This window comes from Typopeltis vanoorti, chromosome 13, assembly GCF_054136105.1.
Source record: "Typopeltis vanoorti isolate ZY-2024b chromosome 13, IOZ_Tvanoo_1.0, whole genome shotgun sequence".
NCBI classification, from domain to species: domain Eukaryota; kingdom Metazoa; phylum Arthropoda; class Arachnida; order Uropygi; family Thelyphonidae; genus Typopeltis; species Typopeltis vanoorti.
Window position 1 is genome coordinate 4006066 of NC_143561.1, and position 18888 is coordinate 4024953.

Below are 18888 nucleotides of genomic sequence, written 5' to 3' on the forward strand. Positions count from 1 at the left end.
CCCTTCAAATTTTTATGCCACAGCACTGCTGTGGCATAAGAATTTGAAGGGTGGAGATGTTGTTAGTGCATAAGAGGTGGTCAAGGCATGTTCGAAGAAAGCTGTATCAGAATGCATATCCATAGTCAGAAGGATAAATCAGTTGGGAGTTTGATGGATGAATAGCATCATTAAGCAGGAGATGCAGACAAAGAAAAAATTATGGAGGAAGTATAAAGAAAAACGTGATCGGCATGTCCATGAGCCTTACAAAGCACAGTCAAGAAGGGTGACGTGTAATGTAAGGAAGGTCAAAGCTAATTATGAGAGAAAGCTAGTTGATAAGCTGTAAAGCCAACCTGGTTGGCTGAGTGGTTAGTGTATCCACTCTCCAGCCAAAAGGTTGCGTGTTCGAATCCCACTGTGGGCATGAATTTTTGTGATTGTCTGTGAAAATACTAGTGATGCTGGTGGGAAGTAGATGGTGTTGGTGTGGTTGCGGTTTGTTGTAGTTGGTGGATTGAGTGGTGGAGACAGAGTTGTAGAGTAGGTGCCGTCCCTCGACGAGTCTTTGGACTCCCCGGAGGTGTCACATAATAATAAAGCCAAAATGCATCCTAAAGCATTCTTTTGCTATGTGGCAAGTAAAAGGAGGAATGACTATGGAAGGATACTTTAAAAGCATACTGATGAGAAAGCAACAGAAGCAAACTCAATAGTTAATTGTTGAGTGAGCATTTTGCAAGGATGTGCCACCTGGGTTGTGACGTTGCAATGCCAGATGTAGCATTGTCTGATGTGGGAATGGAGGTTGAAGAAGTGGAGGGGCTTAGAATATTAGAGAACCTCAATGGGAACACAGATTATATGGCATATTGGACGATGTTTTAAGAGAATATGTAAGGGAATTATCAGCTCTTCTGACCAAGCTGTTTAATTTAAGTCTCAGTCCAGGGAAGGTGCCATTAGAGTGGAAAGAGGGGAAAATAGTCCCACTGCATGACGGAGGCTCCAAGACAGAAATGTAAATTCTAGGCCAATCATCATGACATGAGTGGTGTTTAAGGTATTGGAGTAATTGGTGAAACAGGGTGGATAGGAATATGATACCTTATAAGTGACAGCATGGTTTTGTGAAGGGCAGGATAAGAGGGAAATGTCTACTCTGTGATACTGCTGGACTGTGCAAAGACATCTAGCAGGATCCACATAGAACTCGATTTCATGAATTGGAGCAAATGTAAGTGTAAGGTGACATACTTTGGGAAGAAGAGATCACAAGCTGCGTACTATATTGATAGAACTGAACTGCAGGAGGGACTTGAGAATGATTGTGGACACGAAGTTTAGAGGGCATATTTTAAAAGGTAGTGAACAGCACATCACATTATGGGGTTGTTGAAGGACACACTAACAAGTAAGGATAGAGAAATTATTGCTCTCTTCATAAGGCTTTAATAAGGCCACACCTGGTCACCTAAATTCCCTGGGTGTGAAGAAGTAATGAGGAGGATCCAGAGGCTAGTGACAAAGATTGGGCAGGTTTATGAAGTGCTTCCTATGAGAATAGATTGAAAGGTGGCCCTCAAAAATTGGCTAGTAGGCAAAAAAGAGTAGATTTTTTTTTATGTCATTCCCACCCACGAAAGGTTATTTGCAAACCTATAGTACATTTGTACCATAGGTGGGCTAAGGATTTTTATCAAGGGAGAGAATGAGAGTTCACCCATGGAAATTGTGTAAGAGTGTGATTGGTAGTGGTGTTAGGACTAATTTTTTTGCCTGGAGGGTAGTGAATGGATGGAATGGGTTGGGAGGTAGTTATAAGTCTTGCATCAGTGAATGTGTTTAAAGAGAGAGATGATGAGTACTAAGCGAATAATGGATGCCACAATGAGTGTGTTGACTACATATGGATGCCTGTATAATAATATCAGTATGAAATCATAATTAAGTCAGTATTGCTATTTTTAAATCATTTTCCAAATTTTGACAGAAATATGGTCCATGAACACTAGCATTAATTGCATTGCACTTTGCACTGCCCTACACTAGATTATGCCTGCTGTTTTAATTTCAGATTTTTATATTATGCTGTTTTATTCTATGTCAGTGACTAACAAAAGGTATGACAGCTGCAGTGTGTAGGTAATATATGACCTCCATTGATGAGTCCTTGACTCCCACAAGGTCTATGATGATAATAACATTACATTAAAAAAAATTAAAAACATTTAAATCAAAAATCACCTTAAAGAAAAAGTGAATCTGATTTTCTGGATGTCAAGAATACAATGTACTTAATCCAGAGAAGAATAAGAACACATTTATGGGAATCATGAACTGATGCTAATACTTGCTCAACATGTTGCTATGAAAGGAGCTATAAGATGATGCTGGTTGATTGATATTTCTTTCCATGTGTAGTTTATAAACATCCCTTCTCATTGTAATATCAGCAGGAAGTTGCAATCTGATGAGAATTATTTCATTCACTTCAGTCAAAGGAGGAACATCTGATCTTGGAAGAAAATTAGAATATTATCCAAAGTAAGAAGTGAAGTAGGATTATTTCTTACAAGTTTACATAGCATTGAAATTTACTTGATTATCTTCCCTCCACTTCAGAATTGTATGGAGATCAGTGTTTAAGACATTGGTTATGGAAGATTTTAAGGCTTCATTGATTTCAGCACTACAGGATTTTTAGAACTTTTTCATCATCATCATCATCATCAAATTCCTGCCATGTACCCTCAAGGGGTGTACAGGATATGACAGTACTACATGAAAAAATTACATCATTACTAACTTCCTATCTACAATTTTCCTCCAAATCAGTCTGTTACTTGTCAAGACTCCAACATTATCAGATCTTATATTTCTATCGTCTAAGGCACTTTGTACCGTATCAATCCACCTATATCTTGGTCTTCCTCTGGGTCGTTTTCCTGCCAACCTGGCAGAGAACACTTGTTTCGCTAATCTTTCCTCTCCCATTCTATTTAAGTGACCATACCATCTGAGATTAGCTCTGCTAATGCATTCCTGGATGCTGACAATGTCAAGTTCTTTCCTAATATCCTCATTTTTAATATGATATTGCCATTGATGCCATCTGTTCATGCCTCTAATCTTTCTCAGGACTCTCATATCTGCGGTCTCTAGTCTTTGGTCAAGTGTTTTACTTCTGACCCAGCTCTCAGATCCATAAGTTAAAATTGGTTTGAACACAGTCTTGTATACAGCTAATTTAGTGTTCCGACTAATTTCTTTCTTATTCCATATGAATTTATTCAATTGACTTCCCACGATACCAGCTTTGCTGATTCTGTTGTCTATTTCTATATTTAGTTTACCATCTTCAGTAAAAATTGTGCCTAAGTAGCTGAAATGTTTTACTTGTTCCACAGGTTCTCCATTCACAACACAGTTGACATTTTCAATGATTCTGCCTATTTTCATTGTCTTTGTCTTTTTATTGCTGACCTTCATACCATATCTATTACAACAGCTATTCAATTTAGTCAGAGAATCTTGCAGACTTGTAGCGGATTTATTTAGAAGTATAACATCATCCGCATAAAGCAAAGAGCTGACATTAACATCTCCAATTTTGATATCAGGTTTAATACCACATTCCTTCATAATTTGATTCATATAGATAATGAATAACAGAGGGGATAATGTACATCCTTGTCTCACACCAGATTTAACATTAAACCATCTTCCTGTACTTCCTTCAATTCTAACTGCTGACTCATAACTCAAATAAAGACTAAGTATTGCTTGATATAATGCCCCATTGACACCATATAACTGCAGCATATTGAATAGCTTCACTCTTGGCACCTTGTCATATGCCTTTTCCAAATCGACAAAACTTAAATACAGATCTTTGTTATATTCCCATGCTTTCTCGACTATTTCTCGTAAAGTGAAAATCTGATCCTGACAGCCTCTATTTGCCCTGAATCCAGCTTGTTCTTCACCAAGCTTTTCTTCCACAATTCTTCTCAACCGTTTCTCAAGTATACTTGCATAGATCTTGCCAGGAACACTCAGTAGGGAAATACCTCTGTAATTCTCACATTCAGTTTTATTTCCCTTTTTATATATGGGTACTATGAGAGCTTACTCCAATCATCGGGAATTCGTCCCTCTGTCCAGGCTTTCTGAACTATGCAGTGCAGCCACTGTAAGACTCTTATACCACCATACTTCAGCATTTCTGGTCGAATATCATCTACTCCTGCTGCCTTTCCACATTTCAAGCCTTTGATGGCTTTTTCTACTTCAAGTATGGATATGTATTCCTGACTGCATGCCTGGTCAGTGTTTTTTATCACTGTGCTGTCATCACTGCTTGTTTCATTTAGCAGTTTTTCAAAGTAATTACTCCATACTTCAAGGATATCTTTTTCTCCTGTTTTCATTTCACCTTTATCATCTCTAATTCCTTTTACAGCACTCTTTCCTCCATTCCTAAGCTTCTTCAACAACCTCCAGAATATTTTGCCACCTTCTTGATATTTATTTTCTATATTCTTGCCAAAGTCCTCCCATGACTTTTGTTTAGCTAGTTTTACACATTGTTTAGCTTTCTTACATTTGTCTCTGTATTCTGTAAGAGTAAAAAGCTGACTTATTTGCCAGGAACTTTTGATATGCTTTCTTCTTTTCCTTCACTGCCTCTTTAACTTCCTGTGTCCACCAGGGAGTTCTGATTTTTTTATCTTTGCAGACAACCTCACCACATGCCTCTCTGGCAGAATCAATCAATGTTTCCTTCAGAGTTTGCCACTGAATCTCCAAGGTTTGATTCCTGTTCTCAAACTCTTTCATTTTCTTTTCAATAATATTTCTGTATTTTAGTCTACAGTTTACATCTGAGAGCTGCTCAACTTTTATTCGCTTTAAAACTTTCTTACATGTTATTCTTTTCAATATGAAATTCAATTTTATCCTGCTCAAGACTAAATAGTGATCACTTCCAATTTCAAATCCTCTGTACACTCTGGTGTCCTGCACCAGGGAGAAAACATCACTATCAACAATAACATAGTCAATGAGACTTTTCTTATTCCTAGCCTCTTCTCTCCATGTGAATTTGTGCACATTTTTATGTTGGAACATGGTGTTAGTAATAACCAGTCCATGTCCTGAGCAGAAATCCAACAGATATTTGCCATTATTATTAGCTTTGCTCTTTTCTCCAAATTTTCCCAAAATATTTTTGTATGTCTCACAATCATTTCCTACTCTACTATTTAGATCCCCAACAAGGACCAACTTTTCCTTTTTCATTGTGTCAGTTGCTTTTTCTAAAGCCTCAAAAAATTCCTCCACTTCTACCTTAGTAGAACCTTCTGTGGGACCATAGGCACAAATAAGTCTCATTGTCCAGTTCCCCATTCTCATATTTGCCCACATTACTCTACTTGAGACTGACTGCCATTCAAGAAGATTAGCCTCGTATTTTGTGTTGAATACTATGGCTACTCCTTCTTTTCCTTGATTGTTATTGCCTGAATATAACATTTTGTATTTATTGCTCAGAAAGATCTCACCAGTTTTGGTCTTTTTTGTTTCAGTCACCCCTATTATGTCGATCTGGTACTTATCTAATTCCTCAGCTAGCTCCATTTCTTTGCCATTCAGGCTTCTTACGTTGATAGTACCGATCTTTAACTCTGGTGATGTTGAGTTGGGGTTTGTTTTCAGATTTGTTCCAGTAGCTGACTTTTCGCTGTTCGCCCTGGTTCCCTGGCGAAAACAACGGGGGCCTTGTTTAACCGGGCGACGCCCCAGCCGGCATGAAATTTTGTCATGTTGTACCATCATTTTTTATTTTGGTTTAACCAATAAGAATACAATTTGGTCGGCTAAATCCCAAATTGCCAGCCCATCGTCGTTCGTTCAGTATCCAAGTAGATACCCAACAGGGTTCACCACGAGAAGGTGAGGATTGGACATTAGGTCAGAAGCCCTGGTCGGTTCTCCGCATTCCTTTAAAGGCTATGTGGAGGTCTCCTCTCAGTTATACAGCTTTGACCCTTAAGCACCCCTGGGAAGGAGAAAGAGTGGGATAATTCAGGCATTGGACATGAGGAAGAAATGAGCAAGAGAGTTAGTTGTGATTGTGGGGACAAATGATCTAAATGGACATAAGGACCATGTGAGGGCGAATATCAGGAGGTTACTGAGAAGAGTGAAAGATAACAGTGTAGTGGGAAAGGTTGTCGGTCTGTTGCCAATGGTGAGTTGTATGACAATGGTGAGTTGTGACAGAGACCCAAAATCATGAATGGTATGCTAGTAGAGCTGCGTGAGAAGATCAATGTGTGAGGAGAAGGGAGTAGAGTTTGGGAATGTATGACGTGTTTCAGGGAAGAAAGAAATTATACAGGCATGATGGGTTGCAATTGAATGGCTTTGGAATGAGGACACTTGAGAAAGTGTTTCTGGATGGACATACAGTGTGTGATGCATGCAAGAGATCAGAAGCAAGAGATTAAGTGAAAAATCAGGAGAGTGGTACTGAAGAGACAGAAGTGCTAAGCAGTGGAAACAGTAGTAGTGTGAGAGAACGGGAATGCAAAAGTAACAGGGGGAAACAGCAGGGGGAAGAGCCTGGGTGGACAGGGAGACATGGCATAGGGAGAGTGGATGTTGAAAGTAGCAGTAAATATGTGTATGAAGATGGAGTATATTGCGATGTGGATGAAGAAGTTGAGCTGACAGATGTAATAATTGGTGATAAAGGTGATTGGGCAAGTGTGGTGGGGAAATCACACCCAACAAGTGGCTTGGATAGAACTGGTTATAGACCTAAAAATTAATTACTGTGTTTGTTTAAAAATGCCAGAAACATCAAAAATAAGGAAGATGAAATGGCACTGATTGAGTTAATTCACTTCAAAATCATTGGAATAAGTTAAACATGGTTGAATGAAGATGATATTTTAACAGGAATAGAAATGGAAAGACACTATTTTTTGCAAGGATAGAAAGGAGAAGAAGGGAGGGACAGTACTACTGATGATATCAGGGGAAATATGCCCATATAAGGTAGACATAAAAGAGGGAAACAGGAAGACATATTCAGTTGGATATTGCTAGAGGCCCGGAAATGTGCAGGGTGATGAAGAAATATATAAACAACTTGGATTAATGAACAAAGGTAGGGTAATTATGGGTGATTTTAATTAAGATGGTAAAGATTGGAATGAAGGGATAGAATTTGGGAATATGGAAAATTAATTTCTCGAATTCTTGAGAGATAACTATGAGGCAACATGTAGAGGAGGGCATATGAGAATTGAGAGTTTTAGATCTGATAATTTCATCAGATGATGTAACTGTGAGTAGCATATTGTGCTTTCAGTTGGTGAGAGTGATCATGAAGTGATCCTCTGGGTTGTGACTAGCCATATGTAGACTTTTGTGAGGAAAGGATATATGTGGAATTATAAGGCTGGTGATTATGACAAGCTTAGGAGACAGCTTGGAGCTATAGCATGAAATGAGGAGTTGAGAGGTAAGGAAATAAATACTGTTTGGAAACTGACAAAGAAATACATAACAGCATCAAGGTGTGAATACATTTTGAAGGCCAAAAGGCTGAATAAGGTAGGTGTAAAATGGATGAATGAGGAGCTTAAAAGTGAATTCTGGAAGAAGAAGAAGAAGAAGGTACAATGGAGGTAGTACAAGATGAATAATGGTAATAATCAGTTACATGAAGAGTATGAAGACCAAGCCAGGAGAGTGAAGAGAGGTTACAGAACTCAGGCATCAAATGACAGGTCAATCTGCATGTCCATGTCAGGTGTTGTAGTTAAAGTGTTGGAGAGGCTAGTGAGAACTAGGATCCAGAATCCTATTCCTCACCAACCTTTCTAATGCCTTAGCAACTCCAGACACAGATTGGCCTGGTTGGTCGAGTGGATAGCATATCCACTCGACCAAACAGGCCACTTAACACTCCTCCGGGATCCGCCCCGTTGCAAGATTCATGTCAAACATTTATACCAATGGTGCCATTATTTCCCTGGAACATGAGGATATGGTAGAGGAGGGATTGATGGTGAATGAGCAAGAAGTATACGAAGAATTGAGTAAATGATGTTAATAAGGCAATAGGATTTGACAGTATATAGTGTGTCTTGAGGGAATGCCCTATGGAATTTATGGCACGTTTGGCATAACTATTTACCATAAGTCCCGCAACGAAGCAAGTCCCAAAGGAAGGGAAGGTGGGGAAAATTGTTTCACAAATGGGAGGATAACACTAAGGCTACAAATTATAGGACAATCTGTGTATCAGGGATCGTTAAAGTATTAGATAAGTTGGCGAGGACTAGGATACAGAAGTGGGTTGATAATAGTAGTATTCTTTATGATGGTTAGCATGGGTTTGTTGGGCAGGGGAGGGGGTTCATGTTTCAGCAATCTGCTTATGTATTACAACAAGGTGACAAATTCACTTGATAAAGATGCATATACACTACTGGATATGCATTGGATGTTTCAAAGGCCTTTGATAGACTGCTACATAATAAGGTAGTAGTTAAATTGAAACAGATGGGATTATATAACAAGATAGTAAATTTAATAGCTGATTGGCTTTCGGACAGGTTGTATGTGGATGAGTGGTATTCCAAGAGAGGAAGGTCACTAGTGGAGTGCCATAGGGATCTGTTTTGGGACCATTATTATTTAACTTGTATGTTAATGACATTGGAGCTGGATTAACTGGAAACGTTTAGCTGTTTGCCAATGATGCAAAGTTGGGAAGGGCTATGTGAAATAGAGAAGATGTTGTGGCCTTGCAGGAGGATCCGAATAAACTACATGAATGGGCAAATGATTGGAGCTTTCAGCTGAATGTTGCAAAGTGCAAGGTCTTGAAATTTGGTACACAAGGTTGGGATGCAGAATATTCCATTTATGGAGAAATTTTGAAGGAGGTGGAGGAGATGAGAAACCTGGGAGTGATGGTGAACAGAGACTTGAAGTTTAAGGGGTCACATTAAAAAATTCACACTATTCACAAGATCCTCCACAGAGATACTAGTGAAAACAAAAACGATTTCAAGAATGCTATTGCCATACCTTATGTTAGAGGCATTTCCGAAAAAATAGACAGAATACTACACGAATACAACCTCAAAACCACCTTTAAACCGCCAAGAAAATTGACACCTACTCAGTTCTTCCAAAGATCCTCTTCCACGCACCTAGCCCACTCAGGGGTATACAAAATACAATGCACATGTAACCTACCATACATAGGGGAAACAGGGCGAACCATCCCAATTATGAAGAATGAACACAAACGACACATTAAATACTTCCATTTTGGATAAACCAGCCTTTCTGACCATGCACTCCAAACATACCACAGAATTGATTGGAAAAATACCAAGTCCCTACACCACACCAAAACCTGGTTCAAGAGGAAATTCAAAGAAGCACGTGAAATGCTCAAACATAACCCAAATCTGAACAAAAAATGATAGCCTAACCATTCCAAGAATGTGGAGGACCCATCTGTAACCTTTATAGCAACCAGAACAAGCCAAAGAAAAATCCCAATACAAGAAGACTTGGTGAATTTTTTTTTTTTCCTCCTCAATATTCCCTAACAACTTGAACTGTGCAAGGATTGAAAAAAATGATAGTATAACAATCTGAACTGTACAAATCCAGAAGAATCTTAGTACATGAAGATTTGAGCAGAGTTTATTGTAGTTTTTTTTATTTATTTTATTTATTAATTATAAATTTTTTTATATTATTTTATTTATTTATTTTTTATTTTTTAAATTATCACTACAGGTCAGGCTAAGAAAAAGATTAATTAACAGCTTAGATTTAATTTACCAGTACAGAGTGCAAAAGCATGTAGCTTGGTTCCCTATACACATGTATCCTTTTGATGATGACATATAGACTTAATACAGAGGTCGAAACGTCAAATTGGTATTTTATTAATAACAAGTAAAATAATCATTTCAACACGTGTGTTTTGTATCCCTAAATTCGGATATATGAATGCTGATCACTGTGTAACAGACAAAAGACAGAGTGATAGATGTACCATCTCGATCATTAAATGGCTTCTATTTCAGTGATTAACCTGATTAACCACACAGGTGATCTGTATGCTTAAAGAAGCAGTAGCAACTTTTCCTTGTTCTTTGCTGTTATTTAATATAGTCCGAACTGTAGACTTGCTGCATCCTAGGTTTCTCACAGTCACTGTATTACCAGCGCCACTTAATGACTTCCAGCTTTACCTCTAACATAATTACTTTTCTTCTCTTTTTATTACTACTGCTTTCTTTATCAGTCTCTTTCTCTTTTATATATCAGGGGTTGAATATAAAAAAGCCTTATAGATATCTAAATTAAAGCAAAATGAAGGAAAAGTGACTGAGCAAGAGAACAGTTTGCATATGTGCTTGCAATGATGGCTTTGAGTCAACTGCCGAGTGTCACTGGCCACTGCCTGCAGCACTGCCATTGCCTACTACATTGGCAAGCGCTGCTGCTCGCTGCAGATTGGCAACAAAAAATTTTGCATACCATAAAAAAATCGCATTGACTGATTAACCACACTCTTAAAGTGGGAAATAGTATCGTTTCACTCATCGCATTAACTGATTATTGCACATATCAAATTCGCCTTAAGTAAGATTTTTCTGTATTAATTTAGTGGAGCATGGCCATGAACATGCTTGTAAAAAAAAAAGGGGGGAGGGACATAATGCAGAAACAGAGTTCCTCTGATAAAGTGTGATAGTCTTTGAGAGAAGGCTAAGAGGTGGATTGCCATCTTCTGTATACAATTCAAAATTTTTTAAGGAGGTTCTGGGTAACCACTCCAAATGGGAAAACAATATTCTAAGGTTGGTTGGATTTGAAATTCGGTGAAAAGAGCAACTGATCTTGAAAGAAAATTAGAATATTGTTCAAATTTCAATGCTATGAAAACATCCTACAAGTTTTCATAGCATTGAAATTCACTTGATTATCTTCACCTCACTTCAGAATTGTAAGGAGATGATCAGTGTTGAAGACGGTGTTTAGAATTAGAAAAACTGGTATGGTTAGGAAGTCAACTCAATAAATTTATATGGAATAAGAGAGAAATTAGTCAAAACACTAAACTGGCTGTGTAGAAGCCAATGTTTATGGAAGATTTTAAAGCTTCAATGATTTCAATACTACAGGATTTTCAAATGAGAAGAGAAATGGAGATTAGTGTAATTAGCAAACTTAGGAATAGGATTTGAAGTTAGAGAGGGTCATTCATGTATGTGCGGAAGGGTGTGAATGACTCAGTGTGAATGTTGGAATAACTCAGAATAATCTGAGTCACTCTAACATCGATAGAGATTTGATGAGAAGTGGCCACCTTACACGACTTGAAATGAATAACCAGAGAAGATGCTAGTAATGCAGTTACAAAGGGCAAGAGAAAACCATAAAATGGTAACTTGTTGAGAAATCCTCGGTACCAGACATTATCACATGCTTTAGATATATAAAGAGTTTCTCTAACTTTTGCCATGGTCTGCATCTAAAGGCAAGTTAGCTATAATATCTGCTATAGAATGAGAATGGCCATATTAGTGATCCTTAATTGGTGGATCTCCATATAGTGAATAAGCTTGTTGTTGATGACTTTGTCTCAGTTTTGAGAGAACCGAGGTGAGGGAAAGGCAACAATAATTTGATAACTTCACTCCATTTTTAGGGATTGGTCAGATTAAGACTTTATATAACAGCTTATATAGTGATACAAAATGGTCGTTAATTCTGGATCACAAGTTTTGTGCATGACTGGAGCATTCCATCTGGACTAGGAAACTTATTAATACCAAGATTATTCCAATAGAAGGGATGCTGTGAATGGTCATCAATACAAGAGTTAGAGGAAAATACTAATGCCAAGAGGTCTGACTTAATTTTAGGTGATATAGCATGGAACCATCAGTATGTGAGAGACGTGGAAAGAAGGAAGAGTAGAAGATATTCTCATTAGTCTTAGTTTAGTAACAAAAGTCTTGATTTCCTGTTGGCCCATATGAGGTCTACTTTGAATATGTTGGTGATTTTCTTCACTTGCTTTGGGTTACATATATTTTGAAGATCTGGAAAAGGCATATGAAAAGTTGCAAAAGCTGTTCAAAATGCTACAGCTATATGATATAAAATGAGACATACTGAGCAATATATAATCTGTATTTCAGTTGTAAGTTAGTTGTTAGAATTGAAGGAGGAGCAGGAAGATGGTTTAATATTAAATTAAATGTCAGACAACAGTACACATTATACCCACTGTTATTCATCATCTACATGAATTACATTGTGAACAAAAGTGGAATTAAAAAGTAAAGAAAGATGTTGGAAGTTTTTTCACTTGGTTTGACTATAAATTATATATTTTTTGTTTAATCCTTTATCCAAGTGTAAGCAAGCAAAGTTTGCACCTGAAGTATCCTCAGGACTTGATAAAATAAACCTTCTTCATCCTCGCATCAACTTTACACTAGAAAAAGAATCTCCACAGGGTATCTCATTTCTGGATTTACACATTCAAAGAAAAGAAGACGGTTTCGTCGGCACGTCTATCGCAAGCCTACATTTTCAGGTCACTATATTCACAGTTCTTCCACTCATCATCCATCTCAGAAATTTGGCATCGTTAAATCACTAGTTTTCAGAGCACACAAATTCTGTTTCTCTGAAGATTCTCTAAACCAAGAACTAGAAATAATCAAAAATACAGCTCTACTAAAGGGATATAATCTATAAACAACTCAAAAAATCATCAGTCACCTTCCCACACATCAACCCAGACAAGAAGTCCATAGGATTCACATACCTTATATCAAAGGCATCTCCGAATGTCTTTCAAAAATTATGAAGAAATACAATTTTGCCACTACTTACAAACCTATCAACCAAATCTATAACTTGTTACCTTCTCCTAAGGACAAACTCTCACCTCTGATGTTACCTGGCATTTATGAGATCCCATGCTCCTGCAAATTGTCTTTCTTTGGTCAGACAAGTAGGTCTGTTCAGAAATGCATCTCGGAACATCAAGACCACATTCGTCTTTTCAAACCACAGAAATCTGGTCTCTCCCAACACGGAGTTGAAAATCCAAACCATAGGATCCATTGGGAGAAGTCAAAACTTTTACACGGATCTTTATATAAATATGAACGTTTATATAAAGTAAGTGCTGAATCCCTACTACACAGACCAAATTTAAACCGCAATGATGTTCTTACTATTCCTAAAGTATGGGAAATTGTCAGAAAATTGTGTAAAATAACCTTCATATATATATATATATATTTTTTTTTATATATATATATATATATATATAATTTACTTCATATATATATATATAATTTACTTGTATAACATGTTACTGCACGCATATTGAGATTCCATTGTAATCATGTGCCCTAACTGTATGTTATTCCTAGTATTGTTTAAACTACTGTACTGATGATGTCCCAAGATACTTGGGATGAAATATTTACGAATTAAATAGTCATTACTGTGGTTATTACGTGTGTTTTTAGTGATATTATTATTAATCTCATATCCACAATTATCATCCAAATCAGTCTATTACTTGTAGGCACTCCAATATTGTCATATCTAACATTTCATTCTTCTAAGGCACTTCTGACTGAATCAATCCAACTAGACTTTAGTCTTCCTTTAGATCTCTTTCCTGCCATCTTGGCATCAAACACTTGTTTTGCTAACCTTTATTCACCCATTCTATTTAAGTGACAATACCACCTTACATTAGCTCTGACACATTTTTGAATGCTAACAGTATCAAGTTCCTTACTAATATCTTCATTTTTAATATGATTCTGCCATTAATGCCATCAGTTCATTCCCCTAATTTTTCTCAGAACCCTTATATCTGCGGTCTCTAATCTTTGATCAAGTGCTTTATTTCTAACTCAACTCTCAGATCCATAACTTAAAACTGGGTTGAACACTGTCTTGTATACTGATAGTTTGGTGTTTTGGCTAATTCCTCTCATTCATATAAATTTACTCAGATGGCTACTCACCATACAAGGTGAGTAGCCATCTGAGTAAATTTGCTTATTCTGTTATATATTTCCAGATCTAACTTGCCATCTTCACTAAAAACTGTGCCTAAATAGCTGAAATACTTTATTGTTCTATAGAATCTCCATTCAGAATGCAGCTGAAGTTTTCTATATTCCTTCCTATTTTCATAATTTTGGGTCTTTTTATTGTTGATTTTCATGCCAAATATGTTACAGCTATTATTCAATTTAGTTAGAGAATTCTGGAGACTTGCAATGGATGTGTTTAGCAATACGTCATTCACATAAAGCAAACAGCTAAGTTTCACATATCACTGATTCTAATATCAGGTTTAATGCCACTTTCTTTTATAATATGATCCATATAAATGATGAATAAGAGTAGTTGTATCCTGATAAGTTGGAATATTAAAGTTTCATCTTATCATTGTATAACAGAGCAAACACCATAAGAAACATTAAAATATGCTTGGTATCTGGGTATGAGTAATTTTGAATACAATAATAAGAAAAAAAAGGAAAGAATTGTAAAGTAATGAGATGTTATTTACTTGTATAAAGGAAAGGAATATGTAGGAAAATGTGCAAATATTATGTGTATAATTTAATACTGAAAATATTGAATTAAGGTCGTCATTATCTTTAGTGTGAATTAACCCTTATTGTAAATATACATGTAAGAACCAGACCAACATAATCTGGGTAAACGCAAGCTCGAAGTTGGGGGGGGAAAAGCAGGCAGTTGCCCCGAGCGGCCTCATGCTCGCGGAGTTTGTTTAGAAGTGGCGGGAGACAATCGGACAGTATGACGTCAGGCACACGCGGCGGCATATTCTATGTGCCATGTGAACGGCCAAAGTTATGGTGATGGTCGTTAGGGAGGAAGTGTAAAAGGGTTACCCCCCCTCCCTCCAGGTCTTTTCTCTGGCGTCCTGTGTTCGCCTGGTAGTCGTTCGGAGCTCTTGGTGTAGGTCCATCGCTGGTATGTGATTGGACGGGTTTTTAGCGGGAAGTCTAATCCCGTGATACTGCAGCAGTCTATGCCGCGTGGAACGTCGAGGAATGTACGTGTCCAAAGTGCTGTGATAATGGAAGACAAAGAGATGGTCACGTTCAGGCATCGACAATTGGAAAGAAAAGAACTAAAGTGTATAGATAAGTAGACAGTTTGTTATTTGATATGTGTGAGAGTCAAGGAATTAATATTGTGTAGAACTTTAATGAAAAGAGACTCAGAGATAGAAAATTAAAAGAGACTGCATGAGAAATTACTTGTTTGTTGTAGAAGATTATGAAAGGACAGACACTGTATGAATCTAAATACTGTGTGTATTTAAGAAAGTTTAACCAGGATTTTATCTATAGAGTAAAAGTTGTCTGGGATTATAAAGATATAGATTAGAGTGTAAGAAATATGTTATGTGTAGAGTAACTTAGGTAGATTGAATTTTGATGGGGTTTTTATATGAAAGATATAAGAGTTATTAGGTGTGAATTATTCCTTAACTAGAATTTGAATGGATCCTTTCTAAGTTTGTATTGTTAACAATATGTACATTATGCTAAATAAACCTTGTTTTTCTTTAACCAAATTGGTCTCTTTATGGAATTCGATGCACCACTTGTAAAATTAGTTACGGATCTGAGCAGCAGATTTTTAGGACACAATTCATGGTCACGATTTGCATATCTCGTGTTATCTTTGTTCACTTCTTACCAACTTCTTGATTAACATTCTAATTAATCTAATAGTCCTAAGTGGCACAGCATGAATAAATAAATTTTCTTAGGACTAAACGAGAGGTTGGTAATGAAGTGTCTGCCACATAGGTTTTGGCTTGACCGCGGGGCTATTCCTTTGTGTCCCAGAGATACCACTTGCCACACATTGGCCAGACTTTAAAGAAATCAAAAGATATAAGAATTTATGAGAAAGGGGCACTACGCAACAGAGTACAGATAATGTGCATCGTTTAGCCTTTTACGTCCATCTTCCTGTATTTCCTTCAGTTTTAATTGTTGACTGACAACTTACATAAGGCTATGTTTTGCTCTGTATAATGTTCCATTCACCACATAACTGAAGTGTTTTGAAAAGCTTTTCTATGGGCAGCTTGTCATATGCCACTTCCAACCCTACAAAACTAAGTACAGATCCTTGTCATATTCCCACAATTTCTCAACTATTTGTCTTAAAGTGAAAATATGATCATGACAACTGCAAAACTTTTACACTTCCATATACACTGCTCAAAACAATTAGGGGATATTTTAGTTTCTGTCAGAGTATTATAAATTTCTGCAAATAATTATAACTATTGGGTACTTTATACATGAATGAATATTTCTTACTTATGGATAGGGTGTAATTGGTGAGATATTGTTTAAATAATCAATATTAATTACAAATCGTGTTACATTTGTAAATTATTTTTATAACTTTATAATTTATAAGAAAACCAAAATATCCCCTAATTGTTTTGAGCAGTATATTACTCTTAGTAAATTGTTAAGTATTTTTATAAGATATTAGTCTGAGAATATTGCTAATGAAGAATAGCACTTGCAAAATCTAATTGCCCTAGTAACAGAGACAATGCCTCAGTTATGATATGCATAAACAATGGCGTATATGCAATATTAAATAAAGAAATTCCACATTCAATACTTACATCTATTTCATTCTCTTCAACTTGTGTCACATGCTGCAGCTAAAGTGTTAGCAAAGGAATTTGGATTTCATGATGAAGGAAACATACAGTTGGTTCTCCCATTCTTCAGTTCATTAGAATAATATACTTTTGCTGCAATAAATAAAGGAAAACAACATTTGATTCCTTGTACAGGTGAGCACAAGAGAGATATCAATTTGAATTGTTGTAAAAAGAACTGCCAAAAAGAAAATGTTCCAGTTCTATGGTGTAAATAGGATATTATATAGAGCAATGCACAATCTCTATTTAAGTCAACAGTTAAAATTCAAGGAGATATAGAAAGATGGTTTGATGTTAAATCAAGTGTATGAAAGGGTGCAATTTATCTCTGCTGTTATTCATTATCTATATGAATCACATGTTGAAGGGAAAGAGGTATTAAATCTGATATCAAATTTGGCAATGTTAATCTTAGCTCTTTACTTTTATGTAGATGACTTCTGAATAAATCTAGTACAAGTCTGCAAGATTCCCTGACTAAATTGAATAACTCTTAAAAAAAATTTGTCATGAAAATCAGCAATAAAAAGACAACGAAAATAGGCAGAAACATTGAAAACCTCAGTTGAATCCTGAATGGTGAACCTATAGAACAAGTAAAACATTTCAGCTATTTAGGCACAATTTTTATGAAGATGGCAAATTAAATATAACTTCATTAAATATATTAATGTTAAATTAACTTTGAGTTTTCCTGGAGCAAAAATTAAGCATATAAAGGAAACAATTCAAAAACAGAAAAGAAAAGTAAATAAAATCGGAATTGTAGTAGGTACTAACGATAAGTTCAGTATGAGAGAGAACATGAAAGGGTTGTTGGAAGAGACGAGAGTGAAGAGTGAAAATTATCAGCATTTTACCTCAATATGATAAAAATGAATTAAGAAGAGGGGATATGATGGCAAACGATTCGATGCGTAGGCTGTATAGGATGTGGAGTGAGTTTGAGGGAAGATTGGATTTGTATAAAAGGGATGGCCTAATCTGAATGCATCTGGTATCAGGAGTCTAGAAAAACTAATAACAAGTAAGAGACCAAACACAGAGTCAGGGAAACTAAATTATAAAGGGGGAAATGGTGAGAATGTGAGTGTAAGAGCGACAATGTTGTACAGAGAAGAATAAAGATCTGTAGGTTGTCCAACTGTGTCATGCAGACAAGAGTATACAAAGGAACATGCAAGTAGATATTTATGTCTGTATACGAATGCTAGGAGTATCAGAAACAAAGGGGTAGAGTTTGTTGCCTTAGTCAATATGTTGGGACCTCAGATTGTAGGCATTAGTGAGACCTGGCTATCAGAATCAGACATACTAATTGGTATCGAATGTAAAGGATACGCTATTTTTAGGAAGGATAGAGCATGCTGCTAATGATATCAGATGACTTGAATCCAGTTAGAGCTGAGAGCTATGATTGTAGTACTACTACTAACAGTATTTCATGCCATGAGCTTGAAGCCATCTGGTGTGAGGTGGAATCAAAGAAGATCAATTATATTGTGGGGGTGTTGTTACAGACCTCATAGATCGTTTGCTAGTGATGAAGAAATGCCTCACCAAATACACAAGATTAGGCAAAAAGAGTAATCATAATGGAAGACTTTATTATCCAAATATTCATTGGGTAGCAGTAGAATCTCATGAGTAGAATGAAAATGCACAACTTCCTCAAAGGTGTGCATTTTCTCTTGTTCCTTCTGTAAGGAACTCTAGGTTAAAGAATGTTAGATTTGATTATTGTGTCAGTGGGCGTTTCAGTTAAAGATTTAACCATTCTTCCTCCGGTTGGTGACAGTAATCATGTGGTGCTCACTTGGGAAGTGACTAAGTTTATGAATGTTCCATTCAGAAAAGGTTGCATGCTGAACAGAGCAGGAAATTATGACCGACTCAGGAGCATACTAAATTCAGTGGAACTGGATCGGTTGATGGATGGGAAGAATATTGACAGTGCATGGGAAGCATTTAAACAATACTTAAATGATGCGATATCAGAGTGTGTCCAGAGAGTTCAAAGAATAAATAGGGGAGGAGTCAAATGGATGTGTAATCTTATTAAGCAAGAG

General features: G+C 36.6%; 2 protein-coding genes across 10 annotated transcripts in view; one reads left to right on the forward strand and one right to left on the reverse strand.

Annotated features, from left to right (window-relative positions):
* LOC150099893 (uncharacterized) overlaps positions 1-18888 on the forward strand; it is a 203005-nt gene that overhangs the window by 120491 nt on the left and 63626 nt on the right. The gene's annotated exons all lie outside the window — the stretch shown is intronic.
* The window catches only part of rump (heterogeneous nuclear ribonucleoprotein rumpelstiltskin), a 207678-nt gene continuing 205567 nt past the window's right edge, over positions 16778-18888 (reverse strand). For all 9 annotated transcript variants that reach the window (XR_016549269.1, XR_016549268.1, XR_016549267.1 and 6 more), the window contains one exon: positions 16778-16909. The gene's annotated coding sequence lies outside the window, so the exon portion shown is untranslated. The remainder of the gene's footprint in view (positions 16910-18888) is intronic.